Source organism: Pleurodeles waltl, chromosome 9, assembly GCF_031143425.1.
Source record: "Pleurodeles waltl isolate 20211129_DDA chromosome 9, aPleWal1.hap1.20221129, whole genome shotgun sequence".
Classification (NCBI taxonomy): domain Eukaryota; kingdom Metazoa; phylum Chordata; class Amphibia; order Caudata; family Salamandridae; genus Pleurodeles; species Pleurodeles waltl.
Window position 1 is genome coordinate 277490029 of NC_090448.1, and position 17688 is coordinate 277507716.

The window sequence follows — 17688 nt, forward strand, 5'->3', positions numbered from 1 at the left end:
AGAGAGGAAACAGGAGAAAATAATGCACCCAATGTGGGGCGGGACGTAGTGGGTAGCACTGATTGCATTATAAATACTATCAGCAGCTCCTTGCAAGCGGCAGTCAAGGCACTCACATAGCAATCTCATAAAATGGAGATTTAATTAGAGTTAACCCACATGATGGCTCAGAACGTACTCCTGTTAGATAACAAACTGAACGCACAAATGGGGAAGATAGAAAGGTGGGACCAGGGAGGTTCATTGGGCAAGGGAGTGGATGGGAGCAATACAGAAACAATTTTAGATAAATGATCAATATTGCCAGTGCTGCTAATTAGTTTAATCCAATACTGTAAACCAGCTGGGGAAACTAATAAAACAACCAGTTGCATACCACCTGGAGGTAAGAAGCAGGACAGAGCTCCCCTCAAAGTAATTTGTAAAGGGAGGCCCTCCACACCCAATGCCGAGGGGTTGGTTAGCAAGGAGTAAGGTCCACGAAATGAGCCTCCTTCCATGGTGCGCCCACTATCCCCCATTATTATTGTGACAAAAAAACAGTCTAGAAGTGCCAAATCTGGAGACAGTCACAAAATGAGCCACCATCCATGGCGCTCCCACTATCCCCTGCTATCACTGTGGTAAAAAATTGTCTAGAAGTGCAAATCTGGAGACATTCTCGAATCTGTCGTGCAAGTCGAATATTGGGCACACTCAACAGCCACTATTAACAAGAAGACAGAAGAAGAAATTGAAAAAAAAACACGCAAAGCTAAAAAAAAAATACATTAGATGGAAACACACTGGGAAAATGCCTAACGACACCAGTAACTCCCCAGATCTACTGGAGCCTTATCCAATCTTTATGCAGAGATCAGCAGCTGCTCCCACAATGGGCACTTGCTCAGTTGAGAAAGATCTGTCAACCAATGTCGAGCCAAAACCTCAAAATATTGACAGTAAGGTCGCTCTGGTATGCAAGGAAGATCTTAACCCTACAATGGCCAGCTCCGGGATGGAGCATACTATTGTAGAATCTGGCCAAGCACCCCCCACAGTAGGAGGCCGGTCCAACTGAATAGACGACCCAAGATAAAAAAAGGGGCTGCCACAGGCCGGAAGGGTTGTGCCTGCGACGGATCAAGAGTATACCGGGGTGTGGAAACAGCACAGGGGGCTAGCCCTATGATAATTCCTGTGACATATCAACCAGGCATGGAGGGCAGGAGGAGTACCATAGAAGGTAACCTAGCAGGAGTACTGATTAATAAGCCACATGTCAGTAACGGGGGCTCAGGTCCAAAACAAAAAAGTGATAGAGATAATTCATTGCATGCTATTGACTGGCACTTGACCCCTGAAGACACTACATTTGAACTCCATAGGGCAAAGGGGATAGTACCTTGTGGGACACAAGCGGCAAGCAGCTTAACACTGAAAGAGGGCAGCAAGAATATAAAGACTCACAAGAAATGATCCAATCCACAGGAAGATTAGGGGCATGCCAGGTGAGGGCTTGGTGCAGTGAAAAAAGACATCAACCTTTCATAATACGTAGCCCTGAGTCCGACCATGAATACACTAGGGCATTAAATATAAAGCTTGTAAATTCTCAGGAAATTACGGATCAGTCAACCATAATCCTTACTCCATTATATGCTTCTGAGGGGCCATGGGATATTCTAAATAGATCAAATATTCTACGATTACTACATCATATATCTGAATTTGAAAATTTGACGTCGGAAGACCTATTAGTGGTGAACTTTAACACCTACACATGGATTAGTCAGAACAAATCCACACTGACCACATGGTCTTCACAAAGCAATATCGATAGAATCTTTGAATGCGAAAGGCTCCTGGAAAATTGGGGTATAAAAATTAGCTATAAAGTTAGAGAATGGTACCCACGAGTTTTAGTTGCTGGAAACCAAGCAACATACCTGGTCAGGAAAACTTTCAGCGCCTTGAGAGGAACTCCGGTCATGAAACCACTATTAGTAGAGGAAAAAGTAACCATCTAGTTGACAAGGAACACAGATGAGCCCTACCCGGATGGGACAAGGAGCATAGGACTGAGTCATTCTGACGGGTTAAATGACGGTCAGGGTATTGTGAGGGGGCAAGGATGGGAATGGCTCCCTGCAGCTCTGTATACCAATAGGAAAACGTATAGTTAACAACAAATGGCCTCCCATAAAATCCGAATATAAAACTATCAAAATGATTAGCTGGAACCCGGCCGGCTTAGCTTCCCTTATAGCCAATTTCAGCTTTAAGAACTTTGTAAACGAGGTTGATATTATGTGCTTCCAAGAAACATGGATGGCAGATCCCCTGACCATTGAGGGCTTTGCAACAATCCAGTCGCCTGCCCACAAAAAAAACCTTGCTCAGAAGATACATTGGAGGTCTTGCAACATACATTAAGTTAAACTTGGCTATGAAATTAGTAATGTGGGAGAAATCTACAAGCAACTTGCAACTGATAACAATTCATGACTTAGCCTTATGTAAAAAAAGCACGCTGGTAACAGTGGCAAACATATACATCAACCCCATCAAGGAAAGAAACAGATGATGGTTAAATCTATATTGGTCTTGCTGAAGGAGTTTGCCTACTAACATTCAGGTCATGAATTTGTGATGGCAGGAGATTTTAACATTCGCCAGCTTGGCCAAGCATTGAGGCCTTGTCAAGACCCAGTAATATTAGTTATAAAAACTTTCCTTAATGAACATGATCTCAAAACTACGGACTGTAGCAGCTTAGTAGCGGGAACAAGCATTCCAACTTTTAGAAATATTTTAGAAATATATCCACAATAGACTACATTTTTTTACGGCCAGCACTGTTGTGCAGGTGCTTAAGCCACAAGATGGTTCTTAGAACTGAATGAGACAATAATCCGGTGGTAATAGAAGTTGATCTTGGGGCAATGAGACATGATCTCTATAAAGCTAGTGGCCACCAATTCATCACAGGCCCATTAACAAAACAAATTAAATGGACTGCAGCCTGCAAAATAAAATATGAGAAATAGAAGCAGGCTAATGGCCCAGTAAAATTCCAACATAGGGCAGGCCAAATAACTGATCAATGGGGGCATGTGCTCAAGAATCTTCAAGCTTATCTTTGTAACAGAGCGTAGGCTCGTCACACTGGGGGTAAAAAAACAAAGGATGGATAAGCTGCCAGCAACCAAGGAATGCATACAGTATAAAAGGAGATGCCGGCAGGCAGAAAGGCGCTACAAGAGGAACAAAACCCCAGAAGCCTTTAACTTTCTCATGAAAACTGCTTGCTAGAGGGTTCTGTGTTAGTATTTGTTACTTTGTTAACTTGATGGGTGAGACAGTGATGTTCCCAGGAGCTAACAATGGATGCACTGACTAGAGTATGGATGGATACAAGAAGATTACCTGACGAGCTGGACAATGGGAACGGGAGAAGAAGAGCCAATCATTGACATGTGAAAGATAGTTTAGTTATATCATAGATTTGGAGTCTAGTTCTAATTGGATTGACTGTAAACATACAATTTTCTGACCAATTACAATGTGGGAAGTTCTTTAGGTGATTTTAACTTAGCCTAACTGCACAGAGGAGAAGCGCTTATTCTCATTCCAATCTGTTTTGGGAGCTGAGCAGTTCCTGATGACTTTATTCTTAACTTTAACTTTGAAGCTTGATGGCTAAACAAATTTGATGCTGCCCTTAGAGATTGCTTCTTAAATGGTTCAGATTGCGTTGAGACCCCTCTATCTGAGCCAGTCCCTTTCACTGTCCTTTGATGAGGAAGACCAGACTGATGTCCAACTGATGAAGAGAATCGCAGCTTGCAGATCCATATTGGGGAGAGGTATAACAAAATGCTTTTGTCTTAATTATAGATTTGTTATTTGTTTCTATTTAACAGCCTCTGTTTTTTTAGAGCCATAGCTAAATGTTTTCCAAATTAACTTTGACTAAACTGTGTCTGCATGAAGTCCAAACATGCTATTCTAATTAGAAGGATAGATAGGGAGACACTGGAGATGCTGATAACTTATTACTAAAATAATTTGTATTTGTTTATTTGCTGAATCTAAATGTATGCTATGTCTAATGCACAGTTATTCCTGTTATTGATTTGTATCATGATTCTAGAATGCTTGACAGTCAACATGTTATTTAAATTGAGATTCTTTAACAGATCTGGTCAACCAGTGTTATTTGTATATGTCTTTTCAGTTGATTTTGAGATTGATTTATGTGATTTTAGCATTGTTAATCTAGGGAACTAAACTTTCTAACTTTTACTGAATGGTGTGGTTATTCATGACCAAATGGGTCATGGTGTGTGATAATCAATGAGTCTTAAGAGATTTTGTTGATGTTTATTGATTAGGTTAATGTATTTGCTTAGGGAATTACTCTATGCGTAGTCAAAAGGTTCATGAACCTATTACGCGTCCCCTTATCTATTAACATATAAAGCCCTAATAAGGACTGACGCGCTAACATACATAATCAGAGTCATTTCTTTTGGCTCTCCCTTTCAGGCTCCACAGCTTTCACAGAAACACTTGTAATTGATAAATGCTTTACTTAAAAAATACATACTTGCTCAAAGTGGATCTCCTGAAAGTGATATTCTATTTATTTAGCATGACAGATTTAAATTAGGGTGCTAAATGGCAACATTTTCATTTTTGACTGCAGATGGAGGAAGAAGGTAAATGGAAGTGCTTTAGTAATATGCAGGGCCACTGGAATTATGTGGAAGGAAAAGACAAAATTATGAGGCAGGGTTGACCAATTTGTGCGGCAAGGAAAGTCCAGTTATGAATTTACAACGCCAGTAGCTCTAACTTAAGCTAATGCGAGACCTATTGCATTGCAAATGTTTGTCTTTATTTATGTTTGCACTTTGCCAAAATAGTCGGACGTGCTTGTTATCACTGCTCAACCTATCACAGCGCTATTTATGTATTTTTTTTTTCTGAAGGGCTGCATAGTAAGAAGATTGACTCTTTTTGGGTGACTGCAACTGAAGATTGCTTTGCATAAGCCACTACTTAAGCAAGGTAAATACAAAAAAACTGTACATTTCCTCGAAAGAATCTTGTCTAAGGAATCACATTTTGGTTACTACTCACACACCATCATCTAATAATGGCCAACTTCATTCAATGTTTTAATAATTTTGTGAGACAGGCTAATGTAATTGTTTTTACACATCCAGTTCAAGGAAAGGCAGTCGTGCAAAACGGTCACTACGTTCTGCATCCAGTGTTATTAAGACAGTACTAAAATGTGTGCAATTTATCGTTTTTTTTCTGTTGTGTGTTTTCGTAAGTTACAACCTAGCACCTTGAAGCTAACATCACAAAAGTGGTGATTAATGAAAAAACCGCCTGAAAACAGGAGTAACATGCAAGCGTCACGTGATGGCATTTTGCGGTCTTAATGGTGATCCTTTGGCTGCTTTCTAATCGCCTTTTCGGTAAATTACTAGCTATTTAACCGCCATATGAGCCTCACTAGTAGGCCGCCAGTGTTGAAGTCTGTGCTGTTTGCACTCTGTTTTTTACCTTGAAGAATGGAAGAACCTGTTCAATTTCACATCATATATTTACATGTACATATTCTTCCCACCTTTCAAATAGTGATCTTGATAGAGTGGCCTTTCTCATTATGCGTACAAAGGGCAGTGACGTCGATAAACCTGTTGTATTTGCCAAGTACCAAAACAAAAGAAGGATTACATATGTTTATCTTTATTACACTCAGTCATACACTGATTTCCTTGTTAACGTTCTTTGAAGGTCAGTGACTCCAGTCACAAGATTCATCTCTTATTACCCGTTCCACACAGTCAAAACACCAACCAATTCACATGCAATCAGCAAATTGGACTACTGAGTCTGTTTACTAGTGGGCTTCCAAACCACTCTTTAGCCCCACTGAAAATAATATTACATTTTGCCACCAGAACTCTTTTCAATGTCCCAAGGCAAACACCTTCTTCTCAGTATTGTCACATTGTGGGCCCCTTTTCAACCAAAAATTGTGGCCTGTTGATGTCAGTAATTAACACTGTAGAAAATTCTTGGCATATGTAAACAAAGCTATTAATGCTATGTCTCCGGCCACTTCTCAGATACCTTAACACAATACTCCCCACTCGCAACCTAAAAGCTTCTAAGCACTTCCTAACACCACCCAAATACCTCTGAGCATCATCCTGATACTTATCCTTCGACCTGTTAGTACCACATCACAGGAACTCTCTACTTACTGCCAGCTGGGCTATCCCTTCTTGCAGGAGCACAAAGACATCAGAAAAAAATATCTTCTGTCACTGGATACCAATAATGGGTAGCATGCCCTATCAGGCCTCAGTTATGAAACAAATACACAGATATACCCACTTCTACATCATTTCCAAAATACATGAATAATAAAGTAACACTGCTACCACAGAAAGAGCATTACTGCAGAAACCATTAGCAACACCCACTCACCCTCATACCTGAAGCTAATAATGAGACACAGAGTAGATAGGGAAGATACAGACATCAGCCTTAAAATAATCCACTTAGGAAGCAACTACCCCTACTGAAAAACCCAGGAACCTTGATGATACATGAATCGTAGGGTCTTATTTGCCAAAATAATTGTTTATTGCAGTCATTTGCTAAATGTCTTTGTGAATGAATTATTCCTCTTATGCCCTGGGCCAAAGGCAACAAAAGTATTTCACAACACCTGAAAACACCATACAGGACCAATAGGCACAAAGTGCCTCATCAACCTTCCGAAGGAGAAGAACCCAATCCTAAACAGAGAATGGGTTTGTATTTATTCTTGTAACATTTTCTCCTGCTGAAGATGAAAGTTATAATTCATTTGAGGAAAAAGAATGGAGAAGGATATAGAACTAGGCCCTCTTATAAGTAGAGACATGCTTAAAAAAGAGAGAACAAAATTAATTGATGACAATTCTCTCTGAGGCATTTGGAACATTCGCCAAAGCAGGAACACATTTCTCAGAGAAAGGTTGTGACCAAAGTCCCAGTGTCCCAAATTGTTGCCATAACCCTTCCAGATGCCTATGTAAATTTCTTTCATCAATTGAAATAACATGTTTCCACTAGATTCGCTTTCTGGATGAAGACGGCCAGAATATACATCCCAAGACCAGCTGATGAGCCCTTATCAGGGTGAAACCGGTCCTAGGTTGCTTGTGTTCCAGTTCGGTGAGGACATGGCCTGCAGTTTGGTCTAGAATGTTGCCATGAGGAGCAGGGTCATGGCTAATTTGCATATTGCTTGGTCCAAACTGAGGTGTCGGGGTGAGCAAAAGAGCAATGGGTTGGGATGCTACCCCGAGCGATTGCCGATGATGTGACAAATTGCAAGCATTCCTTCCATCACTTTTTGTGTGTTTGATAAGCACCAGCAATCAGTTTGTACTATTTAGAGATTACAACTTGTTTTGATTGATTACTGCGTCTACCTATAGCTTGTCATTCTAGGGCACAGAAGGCCAAAGAACACTTTTCAAAAACAATAGATTAAATGATCTATACAGGCTGAAAAACCCCACAGTAAAAGGGATGCAGTTGTTTTTCCAGTCCTCAGCAGTCTATTTCCAAACTTTAGACTGATTATAGAGTTTGACAGGGATAGTCTATTCGTCAGGGTGGTGGAAGACATACTATCCTTCAATTTGATTGACTACCACCTGCCATAATTGGAAAACAATGCAGACCAAGTGGTGAGCTCCGTACTTTCAGAGGCATCGCCGTCATGGTGGTTCGTCTGAAAGTACAAAAAGTTTGGCGTGCAGGCACAATTGGTATTGCTAGCCTTCCTCCAAGCTTTGTGTTTTTTTAAATTAACCTCCCAAATTAGGAGTTTGATTTTGAAAAAAGGATAATAATTACCCTCATATCCACAGTTTTATTTCTCAGTGTATGGCCTTAACTGAGGGGTAGTCTATTTTAATTTTCTGACTGTGACCACCAGATCTTTCCTGGAGGTGACAGAAAAAAAAAAACTATGACACCATCAGCACCATCAGCCCTAAATAGGATGGGCGGGCTAATGTGTTTACTCTAATGGCAGCTTCTACTCTCCTGGCCATTGGAGTGATTTTTCCAATGGCGGAGCTGTAACAAAAGGGACAGTCTGCCTCATTCAGAAATGAGCAGGTTGACTAAGGGTTTGGCAGACAGGGTACACTGTCATATTTATGACTGAGTACTCTACCCACCAAACTGCAAATCCTGTTCTTAGTTATCTTGTTGTGATTCCAGTAGTCTGTTCTCAGACGTGCCAGCCAGCATTGCACATTAAATTACTTCTTAATTATCAAGAGATATTAACAGATTTCCAAACCTTTGTAGATTCTCCAATAGCTAGAAGATGGAGAATAAATGTTGAAAAGACTGCTGGGAGAGGAGTTCCTGAAATATGATTGAATCTCCATCACAGAAATTTCTTCATGAATGTTCCTAAAGACTGAAGCTTTGCTAACAACTAGGTCATGTTTAAAGCTTCTATTAGATGCTCTATATCAATATTGACTTACGGTTTGTCTTGAAGTCATATCAATAATGTTATATTCCATGAAAAGAACAAGCAGTGTCTTTATTGCACAACATCACTTTGTAACATTGATGGCAAATTTACACTAATCTATTGGCTTTTAGAAAACGTGCTTACTTTGATGACAGCTGAACGGCATGTGTTAATCAAATGACAGAATACAGCAGCACAAACAAAACTGGTAAATGTGCTTTTAGATTCTGCTCATTCAAAACACATGCCTTTGGGTATCATGGCATTGAGTTGTCAAATAAGATTTACTGTTTGCAGTGAGGAAGAACTATGGCTATCATCACTCTCACTACCACTTTGAACCATGTATTGCCAACTATTCATCACTCAGATCAATGGTAAAAATGATATACTCTGAAACACGGCATGATTTCTTAATGAAGATGTTACATGGAGGATGGAATAGAATCTCGCTATATGCTATCAATCAATGTAACACATACCTATATTGAAGGTTTAAGTTATGGAACCCATTTTGAAATGGAGTTGCAAAGTTCTTTAGAATAAGATGTAGGTCTCAACCATATGGTGATAGTACGATAAATATTACATGTTTAAATGAATAGTGGAGGAATGTTTTAAAGGAAAAGTAAACACAGATTTTCTTGCCCCAGGGTATACACAGATCATTAATTAATTGACAATCTGTAATGGTTAACATACATAGATAAAATAGTTATTCAGTTCTTGCCAGCCAGTCACTCTTAGAATAATCATTGATATATAATGAGGTGGGATAATTAAGCATACATATTTACTCTATAAAATAAAAAATAAAAAATGTTTTGGTCCCTCTAAGGGAAGGATGTGAATTAACCTCCACGACAGTGGTTGTACCATAAAGAACTTTCTGTACCGATGAGGTTTGTGAGTAATATATCACATTTATTTGAAACTTAAGTTCAACAATTTAAAGTAAAGTAATCGAGGTGCTCCTATATAACGACCAGTATGAGTGAATTATGTGTTAGTATAAGTGTTGCAGTGCTATTTGCATGAAAACTAAAACCAAACTGTGGTTAAAAGCATGAGGTCCTAGAAGAATTATGATATCAAAATGAATCATAGGATAGATTTGATCTTCTCAGTAACTCAGGTAAGATGATTCCTGTGACACCTAAGGAAATAGCACAAAAACATAGGAAACAAGCATACACCACAAAACTATACACACTAAGATCATAAAATAGATAAACTGTGTGTGGTGTGACATTATTAACGGGGAGGATCGTGCACATATATTCTCTAAAGGAGGTGTTCCCAAACATTTTAGAAACATGACTTACTTTTTACAACAAACTTTTGTTACCCATCTACCTTTAATGGGCATGAGATGAAGCGATGTTTTAATTTAATTTAAGCGCTGTGTTGTAGATTATTCAGAGACAGCAGATTTTCCATTGAATGGTTACCAAATATGCAGAACATACATTGTTACTGATAAAACTATATAGCACACATGGTATTGTGTGAAAAGTGAGTTTCTGTGAATATTTATAATTTGTGCATCACCAAGTAGGAGTCTTGATTTTAGTTTATGCCAGTAAAATCTGTTTCCAGCACACTTTAGAATTACAAACAAGTGCTTAATTTTTGCTTCCCTAACTGCTGGATGCATACAGTTAATTTACAGTTATTTAAATGTTGCAAGTTGCAAAAAGCAACATCCTACCTTATAACATAATTCACTTAAAAAATTATCTCACTTTGCAGTCAGAGAAAGAAAGGTAAACAGCAATCATCAGGTTAAACGAATAAAGCAGCCTGACATTTTAGCTCTATGTTTGACTCAATGACAGGTTAAACACAGATTTAAAGGAATCTTTATTTATTGCTCTGACTCATGTGACCCACCCAAAATCTGCTTGAGGCCCACTAGTGGGTCTAGATCCACAGTTTGGGAAACACTGCTTTAGAGCAAGAAGTCCATGAGCTCACTCATTCCCTACAGCAGTAAAGGAACTCCAACTTTTTGTGAAAGAAAAAGTTCTAATACTTGTTCTAAATTATCGTATTTTCAACTCATGGCTTTTAATAGTTAATTTTTAGCAGCAACAATATCTGAGGAGTCGGTTTCTGCTCCAGCTTTTCCAGCAGAGCCTCAGTCTTAATAGAGGCAACATTGTTGAAGGATGAATCTCAATAGTTAACTGCTTCAAAACATAACTCATATAGCTCCAGAATGCCTCCTGAATGATGAACAAACAGTAATGATGCCAAAAAGAAATGAAATGAGTCTTGAATAAGTACATCTACACTCTGCAAATGACTATCCTCTTTTTTCCCAGACTCCAGATCATCACTGTGAAGCACTATGAAAGTATACTACAAGTAATGTACAGTTGGTTATCTTTGCTTTTCTCCACAAAATGGATGTAGAGTGGCTTCTCCTTGGCACCATGAGTAGGAGGATTGTTTGTAGCCTGGTCCCCTTCACTGATGCACACACTCTACACTGATGCTACAACAGCAGCCAGAAGACAAATAACTCTGCTCCATAGCCTAAGTGAGCACATAATTGTTAATTTGTGCCTACCCTTCACACTGGCTATACCTTCTGCCTTGTAGGTAACAACGCCCCAATACAGCAGTTACACTCATAGCAAAATCTTGTGAGCTTGCCACAGAACATATACAGTGGAAAGCATTCTAGAGTAGTGATAGCTAAACTAAAAACATCCACTGAGGGAAAAAAATGTTCAACTTTGAGCATTTTCTCCTCTTACTAAGCATTCTTAATTTAGGGAGCTTAACAACTAACTGATCACCAACCCTAAAATGATTAGACCTAGTCATACAGAAGTCACAAAAGTTCCTTTAGGTGGCCCCATTGTAACTATTACTAGAGGTCCACTTTGACTATTAGATTTTGATATGAAAGAGTCTATCAGCCTGGTATTAGACACTGCATTATGAGTAGACTACGTGCAAACCAGATGCAAACTGTATCCCTGAGACAAATTTGTAAGGGTCGGATATTATTGCTTTCAAATCATAACTCTTCTGACACCATTCATTCTTCGGGTAGTGCTGCTGACAAAAGAATGCTATCAGTGTGGGTACTTTAGCCTCCATTTTTTGTTTCCCTGTACAGAGGCACAATTGTGAGATTGATTACAAAATGAAAGCAATAACAATCACCCCTTTAAAATGTATCTCTACAATACACTTTGCCCTATGGTACATACACTACTTATATGATATTGTTTCGTAGTTCAAAATATTCAAGGGTTTGAAACTGAGAAAAAAAATCTCTTTCTGGGATACCAAGTCTTTTGCAATGAGTATATTGATATCCTGGCACTCTGAGACTATATTGATTTAGTTCTAATGAATCTGCGCTAAACTTTGTTACAGCAGAAAACTTGTTGACTGCCAAGAAATAGCCAGTGCATGTGACAAATAGTTTGAATTTGTGTTGACACAGTATCATTAAAACAATGTTAGTATGGTCGGACACCTTTTCCTGGTTTAATGCTTATGACATTAGACTCTCCTCTGGCATTCACATACCAGAAACAACCTGCAGGGGAACACCACTTTTGTGTTAGCTAGTATCAGGTTAAGGATGTAACATTAAGGATATGTGGCCAACTTCCACTCCCTTGTTTGTCAGTATTACGGCACACCAAAGATTAGAAGAGTAGGTGGTGTTCCAACTCCTAACTGGACCATCCATTTGTGTTCATGTGAGGTATCTTTTCCTTTATATGTGTGATTATTGTTTGACCCTAATGGAATATTTAATAACATTCTGACAATTTTAAGAGTTGTACAATTACAAGATGTTAATGTACTGCTATTACTGTCGTTTATTGATAGGTTTAGAGCTTCATACACTTACTGTTTGAAAATTTAACGTAGGGTTGTCCCTTTCTAAGATTATTTTGTCTTTTAAAATGTTCAATCAGAGTCAATACAGATCCAGCTTCTCCATACTTTACCAAAGCTGTGCTTCATAACTACCAGAGCTAGCACTTCTTCTCAAGTTCACAACAGTCCAATCAAGAGATCACAAATGAGGATCCTGCCAGCCATCAAAAAATCAAACAAATAATATTAGTTTGGTCCTTCCTACATGGAACAGCGCCCAAGAAACTCAAGCATGAAATAATTGCCCCACTACTAAAAGAACCAGATGTTAATTTTGCAAACCTGTCCGTGTGTAAACCCATTTTGTGGCTTGCCCATTATGGCTAACACAATGGAAATCATTGTGTTGATCCAACTTCGAAACAGCTGGAAGAAAACCTTATCTGGATTCTTCCTTTATTATAGGGCTGAAACCTTTGAAAAAAACATCAATGTGCGTTGATTCTCTTAGATCTGAAACATTCACTTCTATTGATACCCTATTACTGCTGAATCTTATTTGTTCACCTCCTGGAGTTTAAAGGACCACTCCTTTCTGAAATACTATGCATTTACTAACATCAGCATTAGGTAACACATGGTTCGGCTGTCTTTCTTTGGCATATTCACTGCTTACATGTCTGCTCTTGCCACTATATTAAAAGGGCGCAATGTTAGCGCCTGTCTTTACAGGGATAATATCCTGATCTATCTAGCACAAGTAGAGATGTAGTCAACTCATTGAACGTAATCCTGCCCCGATTTCATGCAAATGGCCCTGCCCAGACAGCAAAGACACTGAGATCCGATGCATGTATTCCAGAGACAACATACTTCTACCTTTCTCTTAACCTGTCTTAGGGAGCCTTAAAACACACCAGAACAGAAGGCTTGAATTCATTGGGTGATGTTCAATACCGATCTCTCTTTTGGACTGTAAACAAAATTTCACATCTAAAAATGCCTTTTTGTAGTGGCACCTTTCAGATGACTCTCCAGAAATAAAACAGATGTTAGAATATCCCTAAATATTGAATGCTTGGCACTTTGGAACACTCTTCCATCTAATTTGTTAATTTGAGGAACAAAGATGATCACCAGAAATCCTGAGGCAATTTGAAGACCGAGTTGTTTCTCACTGCTTGCAGTTAACTGTTTAAAACCCAGTACCCAAGTTCTTCTCTATTCTTTGCTGGTCATACCATTAAGACAGGTGTCATCGACACGAAATTCCAAAACATCCAGGGCTTTTGCATTTTACTTACTCGCTCATTGTGGTATTAGTGATGAGTAGTCCACTGCAGCATCAGATGTCCCTTTCCATCTTCCAAGACAGTCTGCACATCTGTGTTGTATTATGTAATTTCAATGTGAAGAGTGAAACTCACCCTTTCCACAGTAAAATAATTGATGTACTGAATACCACTGCAGTTATGACTATAATTTTGACTGGAAGTCTTCAATTCAGAATTCAAAGAACAACATGCTGAACCTTAATAGTTGTCACCAGACGTCGGCACAGTTATATTGGCAGCTTATGAAAGCCCTTAAAATTGATCAGATTGCCAGTTCCCTGAAATGTGTCCTTAATATGTCCTTAATATGTCAAATAAATCCTCTGCATCTCTGCAGTTGGAGGTTTTTGACTGCAAGTCTAGGTCTGAGTATTTGGAAATATATAATCGCAGTGGGAAGGCCTTTCTAGCAAAATAGTTGTTGTATAACACAAAGTATACAAAAAATAAAATATGATTGCAAATTTCATAATTTGTATATAATTGTGATTGTTTATTTGTTTTTAACCCTATTTATTTGTGGGTTTCTTAGATAAATAATTTTAACATTTTGCGTTTCTACTTCCATTGATCCCTAGGCCTGACCTATCAAGTTAAATGTAGACTTGAGGGCACAAACAACAACCTTTATGGGTCTGATTATGATTTGCATGACATTGGTAGGGTGCAAACCTTGGATACGAAACTTACTCTACCATGTGGTAATACTGTATGGGTATTGTGCAATTGTAAATTGAACACCATGTAATGGGTAAAAATCACGTGGAACCAGATTTACTGGTTTTAAAACCAAAGTGAATTCCCTAGTCCCTAGGGTTTAACACATACATTTACCACCTGCTATGAACAGGTGGAAAATTGTGGTGGCCTATGTGTACGGAGGAGTGCTAGGTGGTGTAGGGAGTAGGAGAGAGAGGAGGAAGCAAGGTTTTGACTGGGAGGAGCATTGTATGCGCTTCCATGCCAAAAACTCAAAAAAATGTTGACGAGGCTTGGCTGATGCTGCTGCACCCAAAACCTCAAGTGTGTGTTCTGACTGGAATTACTACCTGGTAAAATAAGGTCTGGTGGTCCAACATTCAAAACAACCGGGTGCGCTACATCCAGTCCATTTAGAATTAGGCAGAGTGGAATTACATAGGGTATTTCTCATCTGCCATGCTCATGATCAGGGCCTATGAGACCAAATTCAGTTTTGATATTCACAAAATATGAATTTGCACTTTTAAATAGATTTACTCACAGGACAGGTTAAGGGCTTTTCAAGGGTGGGACCCGTATAAAAGTTTGTGAACACACACAAACTGTTGTTATTCACAAACGTTTACAGGTAGATTTCTATTCTGAAAACTGCCAGAGATTTATTCACTTTAATCTCAGGACCTCAGGTCTGAACCTTTTGACATGTTAACAATGGGCTGATACAACCCTCAAAATTGCCGGGGCTGTTTGGTTTCATGAAAATAGAAAATGTTAGCTAGTTCAAACGCACTGATGCACTACATTTTCCTGTTTGGAAATGTAAACCTGTTACATTTTTGACTATGTAAATGTTTATGAATGTAAGCACTCCTGGGACATTAATTTCAAAGGAAGAAGTAATGTTATGGAGCTTTCTTTGTGAATCAGAACATGATTTAATGGTTGTGGTTACATTATTTTTATTTTTAGGTTTGGATTGACAGCACAGCTGTATGCAAAACGTATTATTACTAATGTATTAAAGTGTACACGGAGTAGGCTATGGGCCCTCCTAGAGTAGTGTGGGGAACCATTCCATCTCATATGGAGTATTCAGATTATAATGTATGAGTGTAAGAAATTGGGTTACTTGTTGACTAGGGTGTGAGCTTTGGTCAAACAGCAACTACAATCCTAGGCGGGGTAAGGGACAAGAAAACCTCAAATTAATCTATGCTCAACCCCTTGGTAACTTTGCACAGAGCAATGAGGCTTAATATACAGCCATTGTGTAAAGTATTTGTTCAAAACCTCAAACAATAAAACATTGCAAATGTTACACAATAAGGATCCCACACCAGGGTAGAACAATAGAGCAGAATTTATTAACCCCTTTGGTGCGGCCGACGCCCACACTACCTCCCTGGTGCGGGTCACGACCATTGCCTGACACCAGGGAGGGGGTTAATAAATCCTCGGTGCGTCACACCCGAGGATTATTTTATTTTTTTATCCCCGGGAGACACAGAAGCTTTTCTGTGTCTCCCCCCACCCCCCACCCGCCCCTTTGTGACGTCCGTCACCTTGTATTTCCCCATTAACGGCCCCAAACGGCCTTCCCCACGTTCGGGGAGGCCTTGTAAGAAAGGAGAGACTTTCCCCTTTCTTACGAGGCCTTCCTGAAAGTGTTTCCCGGCCCCCGATGGCAGCACAGCTGCGATGGGTGGCCAGGAAACACCACTAGACACCAGGGATTTCATTTGGGGGGGTCGGCCCCCTCAGAAAACGGGCCCCCCCCACCCAGGGGCATATTTTTTTTAAAAAAGGTAGGTGTCCCCTGGTGGGGCGCGATCACTTTCGATCGCGCCCCCCCAGGGGCTAAATTTTATTAAACAAATAATAATAATAATAAAAAAAAGAAAAAAAAAGAAATGGACAGGGGGTCGCCCATGGGCAGGGCGACCCCCTGTGGGGGCAATTTTTTTTTTAGTAGTTGTAGGGTTTCCCTGGGGGCCATTTTGGTTTCCCACCAGCATTGGTTTCTCACCCATTTCTGTCACTAACTGGAAGGAGGCTGAAAGCACACAAAAAAAGTAAAAATGGGGTATGTCCCAGTAAAATGTCAAAATTGTGTTAAAAAATGGGGTTTTCTCATTCAACTCTGCCTGTTCCTGAAAGCTGGGAAGGTGGTGATTGTACCATCGCAAACCCTTTGTTGATGCCATTTTCAAGGAAAAAAACACAAGCCTTCTTCAGCAGCCCTTTTTCCCCATTGTTTTGAAAAAAACGAAGATTTCGCTGTAGTTTGGCCAATTTCTTGGTCTCCTTCAGGGCAACCCACAATGTCTGGGTACCTTTAGAATCCCTAGGAAAAAAAGGACGCAAATTTGGCATGGGTAGCTTATGTGGAGAAAAAGTTATGAGGCCCTAAGCGCAGACTACCCCAATTGGCCAAAAAAGGGCTCAGCACTGGGGGGGGAGAGGGGGGAGGCCCAGCAGCTAAGAGGTTAAATAAAATGACCAAAACAACAAAAGTCCAATCAGTACCACCAGAGGTATGCAATTTTAAAGGTTTTAGTGAAAATAGTGCATAGAGGCACAAAGTGGCGGTTGTGGTCATCTGGTTGCACGGGACCAGGACAAAGTCATAGGTTTAGGCCAACCACGATGGAGCATGGGCCAGCCACAGGGACCCTCTTGGGATCGCTGAACACAGTACCTTAAATCCTGGTGTGCGGTCGGTGCAGCATTGCTTTGCAAGACTTTGCGTCTTCCTGTGTTGGTTTCGAAGAGGCTATATGGCAAGGGTTTGCTGGGCTTAGCATTGTTTTCTGTTGGTCCCGCGAAGCTGTGTAACAAGGCTTTGCGGGGCTTGGCATAGCTTTAGCAGTGCAGCAGTGAGTCTTTGCAGGACGTTGCACCGCTCGGCTTTGATTCCGATGAGGCTGGCAACTGTGCAGCAAGGATTTGTGGGGTTCCATATCACTTCTCACCAGTTCCAATGAGAGCCAAAGCGGGCTTGGCAGAAGCACCTTCAGGCCTACATCTAAGTGTCCAGGACTACGGTGGGCCCACTTGGGAGGGCAGGACTCACAGATGGCAGAGTCCAGGTGCTGAGTTCAAGCTTGTTGGAAGCCATCTTGCTCTTGGAGTCATTATGGGTTTAAGTGATGTAGGTCCTGCCCTTCTCACCCAGGCAAGAGGGAAGCCGGTCAGCACAGCAGGCAGCAGTCCTTCAGTACAGCAGTCCAGCAGAGTGGGAGT